This window comes from Lithobates pipiens, unplaced genomic scaffold (genome assembly GCF_037356315.1).
Source record: "Lithobates pipiens isolate NorthernLeopardFrog02 unplaced genomic scaffold, aLitPip1_a1.2 Scaffold_19, whole genome shotgun sequence".
Lineage (NCBI taxonomy): Eukaryota > Metazoa > Chordata > Amphibia > Anura > Ranidae > Lithobates > Lithobates pipiens.
Window position 1 is genome coordinate 424,163,910 of NW_027507764.1, and position 12,231 is coordinate 424,176,140.

Here is a 12,231-nt window from a genome sequence, read left to right on the forward strand (position 1 = left end):
CATAGGGGACTGGAATGGGCAGGGTTTGAAAGAGATATAGTAGCTTCGGGAGGATTGTCATTCAGTGTGATTTTGATCCCTAAGTATTTGATGGCTGTAGTCTTCCAGCTATAAGGGAAGTTGGCCTTTAGGTGCTCTATTTCCCTGTCTGACGTATGATTGGTAGGGCTTCAGACTTGGACGCATTTATTTTATAGCCCGAGAGGGTTCAGTACCGTTCTAGTTCTGCATGTAGGTTTGGGAGGCAGGTCCTGGACTAAGTTAGCGAGAGAATAATATCTGCGAATAGGGAGATTTTAAACTCCCTATCCCTAACTCTTGTGCCCTTGATGTCATAGCAGGGGCGAGAGTGGGCACCCCTGCCTGGTGCCATTCTGCACTGGTAGTGGGGTTGAGAGTGCAAAGGAGGTTTTGACCTGGGATGAGGGGTTCGTATAGAGGTGTTGGATTGCTCTATAGAATGGTCCCCTGAATCCAATGTGGCGCAGCGTGGATAACAGGAAGGGCCAACCCAGGCAGTCAAACGCCTTTTCAGCGTCTGTGGCGGGCACCGCACGGGAGGAAGTCCAACCCCATTGTAGGTATGGCTTGTTGAGCCAATTGGTGACCTGGGGTGAAGAGGGTGTAGGAAAGGTTAGAGAAAAGAAAATAATATTTAGTGTAGCTAAACTGTGAGCATTCAGTAATAACATCACATCTAGACCTAAACAGGCCATCAGGCCAAGGTCAAAACGGCTTCCGATGAGCTCCCCCGGCCCGACTCATTCAAAGTGAACCGGAGATGCCCAGGGGAATCCTAGAACAGTCATACAGGAAGTTTTGCTAGTCCTATAAACTAGGTGGGGGAAGGCAGTGGGGGCAGCATGGGAAGTCTCTCTCTCTAGTCTCGTATGAGACTCGCCCTTGTTGGAGGCCGGATTTGTAGCCTCGGCCTCAGAGGAGGAACAAAGTGCTGGCAATTGCCTGGGTGAAGGCACTAAAATGGACTATAAAAAAAGTTCCTGCTTCTCCAGGAGGGCTGAACGTGGTTAAGGCCTTTGTAGCTATGTATGTCAACCTCTTGGGGATGAGCCTGGTCCTCAGGATCGTTTAATTGGGGGGACCCTCTGCCACACCGTGGGTGGTACGGGTGGGGTGGCTATGAGATCCCAGTCCAGGAGTTGAGGCACTATGAGTTCCAGAGTGACGCAGAAAGTCACTAGGTCTTCTGGGTATCTTAGCATGACCGCTTTGCCTTGGTGTTTAGCCGTGAGGTTGAAGGGAAATTCCCAGCGGTAAGGGATGTTTTCTTCCTGTAAGATGCGTAAGAGTGGTTTGAGTAATCTGCGTTTTTGCAGGGTAATCCAGGATAAGTCCGAGAAAAGTTGGATTTGGTTGTCATCTAGGGTCACTTTTCGGGCTAGGCGGGCCCGCTTCATTATTTCCTCCTTCAGGGGGTAGGAATTCAATCTGCAGATGATGTCACAGGGCCTGGCCAGTGCCTTTGGGTCGTAAAGCGCAGTGAGCTCTGTCCATTTCAATAGCTTTGGACGGGGATTCTCGAAGCAGGTCATTGAACAGGTAGCTTTGGATGGGGATTCTCCAAGCAGGTCATTGAACAGGGATTGTAGAGTAGTGTGGACATCCTCAGGACCTTCCGATTCCGGGATTCCGTGCACTCGGATGTTGTTTCTGCCCCCCCTGTTGTCTAGGTCTTCTACATGGCGCTGCATGTCTCTGAGGAGGCTGTGGTGGCTGACTGGGGTTTGGCTCGCTAACCGCCTGCGCATAGGTCATGGCTGGAGCCGTTTGGGATCCAGGCAAGGGTCCCTCAGCCTCGGTTGCCTTTGGGCTCCGTGGGATGGTGACCCTATCTGAAAGTCCTCATCGGGGTGATTGGCTCCTATAGGCCTGTATGTGGGGGTGGAGGGTTGATGGGCCTGATCTGGCATATATGGGGAATCTCCCCCTTCTCCCGAGGAGGCTGGGGAGCTGGAAGCTGTCCCCGTAAAACCAGGGTCTGAGGCTGTGCGGTGCAGCTGAGGAAAGGCCGCAGAGCACTGGGTGTACTGCTGCGGCCTCATTGAGAGTCCCAAGATGGCTGCCGGGTACTCAAGTAAAGAGGCCTCAGGCAGAGAAGCAGGCCTGTAAGGAGAACTCACTGCTCCTGTATCCCAGAACACTCTATCCTCCTCCCACTGGTATGTATGTGGGTCCGGGGAGCTCCAATTTAACAGTAGGGCTGCGTTTAGGACCGAGATGGTGGCTTCAGCAAGCGCCGGGCTGCCGGCTGACACCATCTTGGCAGTGTCGCCGGGCGGTGTAAAAAAGTCCCGGAGATCTGTCGAGGTACCCGGTGGGGGGCTGCGACATGCCCCGGTGTTTCACAGAGTGGGTCATCCTGGAGCGGCCCATATTAGTGCCCTGTATCTGTCTCTGAGGCACGCTGTAGCTCGGGCTTGGAGAGAGCTATGTACCTATGCTGCCGGGATCCGGACATACTTTTTTGAAGCACTTTCTTTATCCTTCTGTACTGATCCTGCTCCCTTAATTTTAGGTCTGACCAGCGTTTCCTTAATTGCTCCTTGGATCGTTGTATACCAAATTTTCACCGCAGACTGTTCACCACTTTCATCATGATTTTGGCCTTTCACTTTTGGGGTTTGGGTACGGTCCATTCTTGCCATCATAATCGGCCCTCTTCATCATGTGGACCATCTCCACCATCTCTTCAAAGGACATATTGGAGGCCTTAAACCTCCTCCTCGATTGGGATGGTTCAGCCTCTGGGCTTTCCTCCTTGTTGCTCCTAGTAGTAGCGACCACCTGCTGTGTCTCCGCCATGTTCCTCTCCCACTGTGACGAAAGAGACTGGGCGGGGAATCTTCGAGGGGGCGGGCGACGCAGTCAGAGTTTCACTCATGCGCAGTGCATATAAAGTTAAGACGCGTGTGTTGTACGTACGTTCGGTGTGCTGAGGAAGGAGGACAAGCGTTCTAATGAAGGTAACATCTTGGTACATCAGCCTATATTGGGATAAGATTAGAAGAGTTTAGCCTGATATTTAGTGTTTTTGTCTTGTGTTTTGTCTTGCAGCAATTATGAAACAATTCAATGACCCTGAATTCATGGGTGATTTCATAGACAAATACAGGCATATGCGAAATTTGTGGGAGGTTAAAAACCCCTTATATCGAAATAAACCAGCTAGGAAGGCATCGCTGGAGAAACTGCTGGAATATGTGAAGACGCAGACATCGAGTTTGTGGATAGGAAAATTGGTAGCTTGAGATGCACATATAGGAAGGAGCTTAATAAGGTCCAGGCTTCCATGAGATCAGGAGCTGCAGCAGAGGATGTGAATGTACCCAGTCTGTGGTACTACAGCGGGATGCGGTTTCTGGAAGACCAGATGGAAGCCAGGGAATCACTTTCTACACTTCCATCCACCCTTCCCACAACCCCAGCTGAGGCTTCCGAGGACCAATCTGGGCCTTTCATCCTGTAAGAAGTTGAAGAACACAGCTGGAGCAGGTATAGTATCTTTTAACATATTTATTGTCCAAAAAATGATTGTTGTTAACTAGATTTTATTCTTAGGCCGCGTACACACGGGCGGACTGTTTGCCCAACCTTGTTCGTCAAACAGTTTCGGCAAACAGTCCGCTCAAAATTTGCATGAGTGGACTTGCCCACACACGAGCGGACTGTTTCAGCGAACTGTTTGCCAAACAGTTCGCTCAACTTTTGAAATGAACGGACTCGCCCACGTAAGGAGGAGGCAAATCCGCCCATTTCGAGCGCGTGTACAGGTAGGCGGGGCCCGCGAAGGAGACGTCGCGGGCTCCGCCGCCTGGAATGGGCTTAAAGGGGAACCCCAACGCCGAAAAAAATCGGCGTGGGGGTTCCCCCAAAGTCCACACCAGACCCTTGTCCGAGCACGCTACCTGGCCGGCCAGGAAAGGGGGGCGAGCGAGCGCGGCCCCCCCTCCTGAGCCGTACCAGGCCGCGTGCCCTCAACATGGGGGGGTGCCTTGGGGAAGGGGGGGCCGCGCGGCCCCCCCACCCCAAAGCACCTTGTCCCCATGTTGATGAGGACAAGGGCCTCTTCCCGACAACCCTGGCCGTTGGTTGTCGGGGTCTGCGGGCGGGGGGCTTATCGGAATCCGGGAGCCCCCTTTAAGAAGGGGGCCCCCGGATACCGGCCCCCCACCCTATGTGAATGAGTATGGGGTACAATGTACCCCTACCCATTCACCTGTGAAATAAAGTACAAAAAAAAACACAACACAGGGAAAAAATATTTTATTGCACAGCTCCGGGGGTCTTCCGTCTTCGGGGGTCTTCTCGCCGGACTCCTCCGCTATCTGTGTGTAGCTCTTTTACTAGAGGAGGAGTCCGGCTTTCTTCCTCCCCGCCGCCGGCCTCTTCTCCCGACTTCGGGGGTCTTGTCCCCCTCTTCGGTTCTTCTGCCGGGCCACCGCGCCTTCTTGTAGCTCTTTTGCAGGCGGTGGCCCGGTCTTCTGTCGCCGCTGCCTTCCGTTCTTCTGTCGCCGCCTTCGGTTCTTCTGCCGGGCCACCGCGCCTTCTTGTAGCTCTTTTACAGGCGGTGGCCCGGTCTTCTGTCGCCGCTGTCGTCGCCGCCGCCGCCGCCGCCGCCTTCCGTTCTTCTTGTTCTTGTTCTTCTTCTTCTTCTTCTTCTTCTTCTCCTGGAGATGTTGACTCGACGAGCTCTCCGGCCGGAATGCCAGGGACACGCTCCGCTGCCACTTATATAGTGACAATGGGGTGGTGTCACATGGTATATGTCACATGGGTTGGTCACATGGTGACCCCGCCCCCTTACGATGTCATAGTCCCCATGTGACATCAACCCATGTGACCAACCCATGTGACATATACCATGTGACACCGCCCCATTGTCACTATATAAGTGACCGCACAGCGCGGCTCTGGCATTCCGGCCGGAGAGCTCGTCGAGTCAACATCTCCAGGAGAAGAAGAAGAAGAAGAACAAGAAGAAGAAGAAGAACAAGAACGGAAGGCGGCGGCGGCGGCGACGACAGCGGCGACAGAAGACCGGGCCACCGCCTGTAAAAGAGCTACAAGAAGGCGCGGTGGCCCGGCAGAAGAACCGAAGGCGGCGACAGAAGAACGGAAGGCAGCGGCGACAGAAGACCGGGCCACCGCCTGCAAAAGAGCTACAAGAAGGCGCGGTGGCCCGGCAGAAGAACCGAAGAGGGGGACAAGACCCCCGAAGTCGGGAGAAGAGGCCGGCGGCGGGGAGGAAGAAAGCCGGACTCCTCCGCTAGTAAAAGAGCTACACACAGATAGCGGAGGAGTCCGGCGAGAAGACCCCCGAAGACGGAAGACCCCCGGAGCTGTGCAATAAAATATTTTTTCCCTGTGTTGTGTTTTTTTTTGTACTTTATTTCACAGGTGAATGGGTAGGGGTACATTGTACCCCATACTCATTCACATAGGGTGGGGGGCCGGTATCCGGGGGCCCCCTTCTTAAAGGGGGCTCCCGGATTCCGATAAGCCCCCCGCCCGCAGACCCCGACAACCAACGGCCAGGGTTGTCGGGAAGAGGCCCTTGTCCTCATCAACATGGGGACAAGGTGCTTTGGGGTGGGGGGGCCGCGCGGCCCCCCCTTCCCCAAGGCACCCCCCCATGTTGAGGGCACGCGGCCTGGTACGGCTCAGGAGGGGGGGCCGCGCTCGCTCGCCCCCCTTTCCTGGCCGGCCGGGTAGCGTGCTCGGACAAGGGTCTGGTGTGGACTTTGGGGGAACCCCCACGCCGATTTTTTTCGGCGTTGGGGTTCCCCTTTAAGCCCATTCCAGGCGGCGGAGCCCGCGACGTCTCCTTCGCGGGCCCCGCCTACCTGTACACGCGCTCGAAATGGGCGGACTTTCCGAGCGGGAACAGTTTGCTCATTTCGAAAGTAGCCTACACACGGGCGGACTGTTCGCTCAAACACAGTTTCAGCGGACAGTTTTTCGGAATTTCCGAAAGACTTTGTCCGTCCAACTGTCCGCTGAAACTGTCCGCTGAAAGCCCACACACGGGCGGACTGTCCGCCCAAACACTGTTCAGCGGACAAGGTTGGGCGAACAGTCCGCCCGTGTGTACGCGGCCTTAGTAACGAATTCATGATTTAACAAAAACCGTTTGGCATATCAATTGACAGGCCAAAATGAGTCTGACAAGAATGAAAAATGCTGGGGTCAGAATTATATTCTTTTCTATTTATTAACATTCAATTTGCAACAGTCATGAGCTGAAATTTGGGTGTGATTGAACCAAAAGCTAAAAGTATGTCCCTTTTTCATACACAGGAAGACCTCAGCCAGGATGAGGCTCTGGAATGTGGCAGAAAGGAGGAGGCGGGGGTAAGTGGCAGCCAGGAGGAGGCGGGGGTAAGTGGCAGCCAGGAGGTGGCAGGGCCCTGTAGCCTCACCCAATCCCAGGTGCCTCCCCTCCGCCTTCCAACAAAAAGGGCCAGGAAGGGGAGTAATGTGGGCTAATGCGGCCCTGAAAAGCCCCCCCCCCCCACGCTGACGAGGCCTATAACTGCTATGTAGCTGCTAAATTGCAGCAAATGGAGGAAGGTCAACGCCTCAGGTGTGAGAAAATAGTTTTTTGAGGCCATTCAGAAGGGGTTAAGCGATAACAATGCACTTATGTATGCTCACCCATCCTCCTCCTCCTCCTGCTACAAGCCCACCTCCAGAGCCACAGCCTCCAAGGATGGCTGCAAGGAAGACAACAAAGTGATGGCCTGATTTCAGTCTGGTCTGACAGAAGACGCAGGCTGTTGTAGTACCACAGCCTGGGGACATATATGTCATCTGCTGCTGTTCATGATCTCTGGGAATCTTAGACCAGATTGTGCTCCTCATTGTATGGACTTCTTAAGCTATCAATTTTATTTTCCAAATAGTTGATATGTGCCCTGGGGTAGAAAGGCTTCGCAAATTCCAGCAGTTTCCCCAGCATTGCCTTCTTTATTTTGTTATCAGCCAGAATAAATGGAGATTTCTTTTTGTGAAAATACTTGCCTATGTGTTTTTCTTCAAATAGGACAGTTTGTGAGTAGGTACATTTCAAAAATACAATGTCAAATTCACAAGAGACACCAACCTCCTTGAGCTTTAAAAAGACAAGATAATAATGTTGTTGTGTAAACTTGACACACACACAAAAAAAGTGATGGGGATGACTTGAAAATAATTTCAAAATATTCCAAAAAGAATTCTTGATAAAAAAAAAATAACAATAAAAAAAATCCAAACATTATTATGGAGGTCTGGCTTTAAAAACAAAAAAGATTATTCACGAGATCAGAAGAAATAATAAAGAAAGAAGTTTGTGACAACTCTGTGTAAATATGAGCAGCAAAACAACTTCATTCTTCTAGCATTGTAAAGAAGAAGAGAATGCGCTGCATTAAACTATTAAAACAAATTCAGCGTGACGAATTTGCTATGTCCATTACGAACGGTAGTTTTACCAGACCGATCGCTTTCGTCTTGTACTTGAATCTGAGCATGTGTGAGTTTTTGCACGTCGGATTTGAATACACATGAACAGATTTTCGGATAGAAAATTTTTCCAACTAAAAAATTGAGAACCTGCTCTCAATCATTTGCTGGCTGAAATTTAGCCAGCAAAAGTCAGATGGAGCAAACACACGATCACATTTTCTGACCAAAAGCTCACATCGGTCTTTTGCTGACCAAATTTCTGATTGTGTATGGGGCATAAGGCGATTACTCGGTCTCAGGCACTCTGACATTATTATGCACAATGCAGGACCAATAGCCATGCATTGTACATGGGGACGCAGAAGAGCTGCTCATAGAACTATTCATAGAAGTCCCTTTTCCTGGTACCCTAGTATAAGAGAACTATTAGTTCCCATCCAGTGTGTGCTTGCACGCACTAGTGTGCACGCGGGCACCTGCAGATGCCTGTGCGCATCAATGTGCATGCGTGTGGGCGTCGGACTGCGTGCACGCACAGGAGTGCACTAATGGCGCTAGATGGCCTATTTATAGAAGTGCTCTGACCCCAGATGGTTGACTGATCTTCAGCTTGTCCTGATACCTGAATCCTGCTGTTCTCCTGCTTGATACCTATTGACGAACCTGACTTGCCTTGGCCCTGCTTCTGGATCCTGTTCTTGCTCTGACTACTGGTTTCTGATCCTAGCTACCCACTGGACTCTGCTTCTTCCTTCTGCTTGGTACTGCACAGCCTGCTTGTTACCCAACCCGGCTATCCTTGTGACCTCGCTTCTGCCTGCTGCCTTGTACCTCACTGCCCACCTGTTACCGAACCTGGCTTCCCTCAAGACCCTGCTCCCGCTTCTGATCATTCTGCATTCTTTGGTGCAAGACGACCCATCCTGATCTGATGGTTCTCCTGCCTGTCCAAGATCGCTTCCTCTGCTGCAAGGCTCCGGGTTCACAGTTGCAGACACTCGTGTTCCTCCTGGCCCTTGGTTCCCTCTGTTCCACTTCCAGTGGGACCTGGGCAGGAGATACAACAGAGGCCGACCTCGTTAATTCAGTCTCCACCCAGGTACGTGACACCTAGGTATGAACTAGCATTTAACCCTAGCAGTGTGGGTGTGGGGGGGGGGGGGCACAGTTTAAGGGAGGATTTTTATTTTTTCTGTAGTTCAACATGAAATAATAATGTACATTTTATATTACAAGAATTTGGTTGAATTGTGATACCTTTGAACCTCAGATTTAAAATACTTTGTTTAACACATAAAAGTGAATTTTCAGACATGTTTATATCACACGTTGGAAAGTATGATAGATGCACATTAACATCACTGAGGGAAGAGAACATTTTCTGCTGCACAAATTATTGTTATAATCCAGAGGTAGGCAACCTTTTGAGCACAGTGTGCCGATAAAATGTTTTCAAAGAAATTGAGTGTGCAGATTTTATAACAAAATCTCAACCACGAAAATGATCTTTATAAAGTAAATGCTGTAAACTACTTGAGTAGTAGTGAGAAATTTACATCCTGCACGCTCACGCCTCAGATCAGCCCCAATTCATGCACCTTCACACCTCAGATCACTGTAACCCCCTGAACATTTCCCCCATCACTGTAACCCCCTGCACATCTGCCCCACCACTGCAACCCCCTGCACATCTGTCCCACCACTGTACTACCCTGCACATCTGCCCAACCACTGTACCACCCTGCACATATGTCCCCCCAATGTTCCCCCTTTCTCATCTTCCCCACCACTGTACCACCCTGAACATCTGTACCACCAATGCTCGCCTTTTTCTCATCTGCCCCACCACTGTAACCCCCTGCACATCTGTCCCACCACTGTACTCTCCTGCACATCTGCCCCACCACTGTACTACCCTGCAGATCTGCCCAACCGACGTTCCCCTTTTCTCATCTGCCCCACCACTGTACCACTCTGCACATCTGTCCCACCAATGTTCCCCCTTTCTCATCTATCCCACCAATGAAAATCCTTTCTCATCTGCCCCACCACTGTACCTCCCTGCTAATCTGCTTCACCGCCATACCCCCATGCTCTTCTGTCTCACCGCTTAACCATCTTCTCATCTGTCCTCAGACTGAACTTATCTGATCATCCAGGGCTGGACTGGGACAGGAATTTGGCCCTGGACTTCATCCCGACCGGCCCACTTACATTTTGAGTGTCCCATCACCAGCCCCCTTACAACAGAGTGTCCCATCACCAGCCCCCTTACAACAGAGTGTCCCATCACCAGCCCCCTTACAACAGAGTGTCCCATCACCAGCCCCCATTACATCAGAGTGTCCCATCACCAGCCCCCTTACATCAGAGTGTCCCCTAACCAGCTCCCTTACATCAGAGTGTCCCATCAGCAGCCCCTTACATCAGAGTGTCCCATCAGCAGCCCCCTTAGATCAGAGTGTCCCATCGGCAGCCCCCTTAGATCAGAGTGTCTCATCATTTGCCCCCTTAGATCAGAGTGCCCCATCACCAGCCCCCTTACATCAGAGTGTCCCATCACCAGCTCCCTTACATCAGAGTGTCCCATCAGCACCCCCTTACATCAGAGTGTCCCATCGGCAGCCCCCTTAGATCAGAGTGTCCCATCGGCAGCCCCCTTAGATCAGAGTGTCCCATCGGCAGCCCCCTTAGATCAGAGTGTCCCATCGGCAGCCCCCTTAGATCAGAGTGTCCCATCAGCAGCCCCCTTAGATCAGAGTGTCCCATCAGCAGCCCCCTTAGATCAGAGTGTCCCATCAGCAGCCCCCTTAGATCAGAGTGTCCCATCAGCAGCCCCCTTAGATCAGAGTGTCCCATCACTAGCCCCCTTACATCAGAGTGGCCCACTGAGTCATCGGCCCACCGGGAAACTCCCGGTAGTCCCAATGGCCAGTACATGCCTGTGATCATCTGCCCCACCACTGTAACCCCCTTTCTCATCTGCTCCACCACTGTACCTCCTGCACATCTGTCCCACCTCTGTTCCCCCTGCACTTGTGCCCCACCACTGTAACCCCCTGCTCATGTGTGCCACCAATGCACCTCCTTTCACATCTGTCTCTACCTTCATTCTCCTTTGCACATCTGCCCTACCTCTGTTCCCCCCTGCTCTCCTGCCCAACCACTGTAACTCCCTGCTCATCTGTCCCACCAATGCACCTCCTTTCACATCTGTCCCACTGCTGAACCCCCTTATCATCTTGCCCAACACTGAACCCCCCTGATCATCTGTCCCACCACTGTAACCCGCCTGCTCATCTGCCCCATCACTGTACCCCCTTGCTTTTCTGTCCCACAGCTGAAGCCCCTTCTTATCCCTCCCACTACTGTACCTACTGCACACCTGACCCTCACTGTACCCCCTTGCTCTTCTGTCCCACCACTGTAACCCCGCTGCTCATCTGCCCCACCAATGTTACCCGCTTTCTCATCTGCTCCACCAATGTACCTCCTGAACATCTGCCTCACCTCTGTAGCCCCCTGCTCTTCTGCCCCACATCTATTGCGCTTGCTCTCCTGCCCCACCACTGTAACCCCCTGCTCATCTGTCCCACCAATACACCTCCTTTCACATCTTCCCCACTGCTCTAACCCCCCTGCTTTTCTGTACCACCACTATAACCCCCTTCTCATCTGCCCCAACACTGAATCCCCCTGCTCATCTGCCCCATCACTGTACCCCCTTCTCTTCTGTCCCACTGCCAAACCCCCATCTTATCTCTTCCACCACTGTACCTCCCTGCACATCTGCCCCACAGCTGTATCCTCCTGCTCTTCTGTCCCACCTCTGAACCCCTCCTGCTAATTTTCCTCACCGCTGTACCCTCTTCTCATCTATCATATGTGTGATATGCAGACTGGTGAAACGAAGCAGACACATCTACCTGTCCTAGCACACTCATCCTGCTGATCCACCTCTCATATCCAGCCCACATGCTTGTATGGGATGTCCCATACAAGCATCTGGAATGGATGTGCAGTGATGAGCTCAGGTCGGGGGCATTTTCTAAAGGCAGTTGGCCTGTGTGCAGGGTCATAAGTTGGGTCCCTGCAGCTGAGAAAAAGTACGGTGCTTGGCGCCACAGCAAAAGTCGGGTGTTTTTTATTGCGTTGAATACTGGCTCGTGCTTAAAGGGACACAGAGTGCAGGGGTTCAATAGTAAGTGACGCAAAGGTTTAGGAATAATTTCAACAAAGTTCCCAGAAGCTTAACAGTAATTCCACAAACTGTCACCTGTGAAATCCTTTCTTTGTGAGATTGGTAGTGGCAACTAAGCAAGCCATCTTCCTCCAGATGGTGGACGGGGCTAGCAGGACTGTAATTGACTTTAGCAGTGGCCAATGACAGTCATCTCCATCCTGGAAACCGCCCCCCCCCCCCCCTAGCAGAACTGCACCCAATCTCTTCCCCATCACGAAAGCTGACAATCACAGCTACAGCAAAGTTAGAGAACCAAACAATGTTTCCCATCTTTTACAATGTGTGGGGGCACAATGCTTCCCCCTCAGTGCAGGCGTGGCATGGGAAATTCTGAAATTGGAATACATTAGTGTCTCACTGACAGTTCCCTGTGCTGCTCTGATGATGGGGAGGGAGTCCAATGTCGGCAAAAGAGGCTTTGAGTGCCAGGGGTTGCATACCCCTGTTACAATCTGTCAGTTTTGGTATAAAGCATAATACATGCTAATAAAACATTCTGAATACTAGCATATTTCACCACA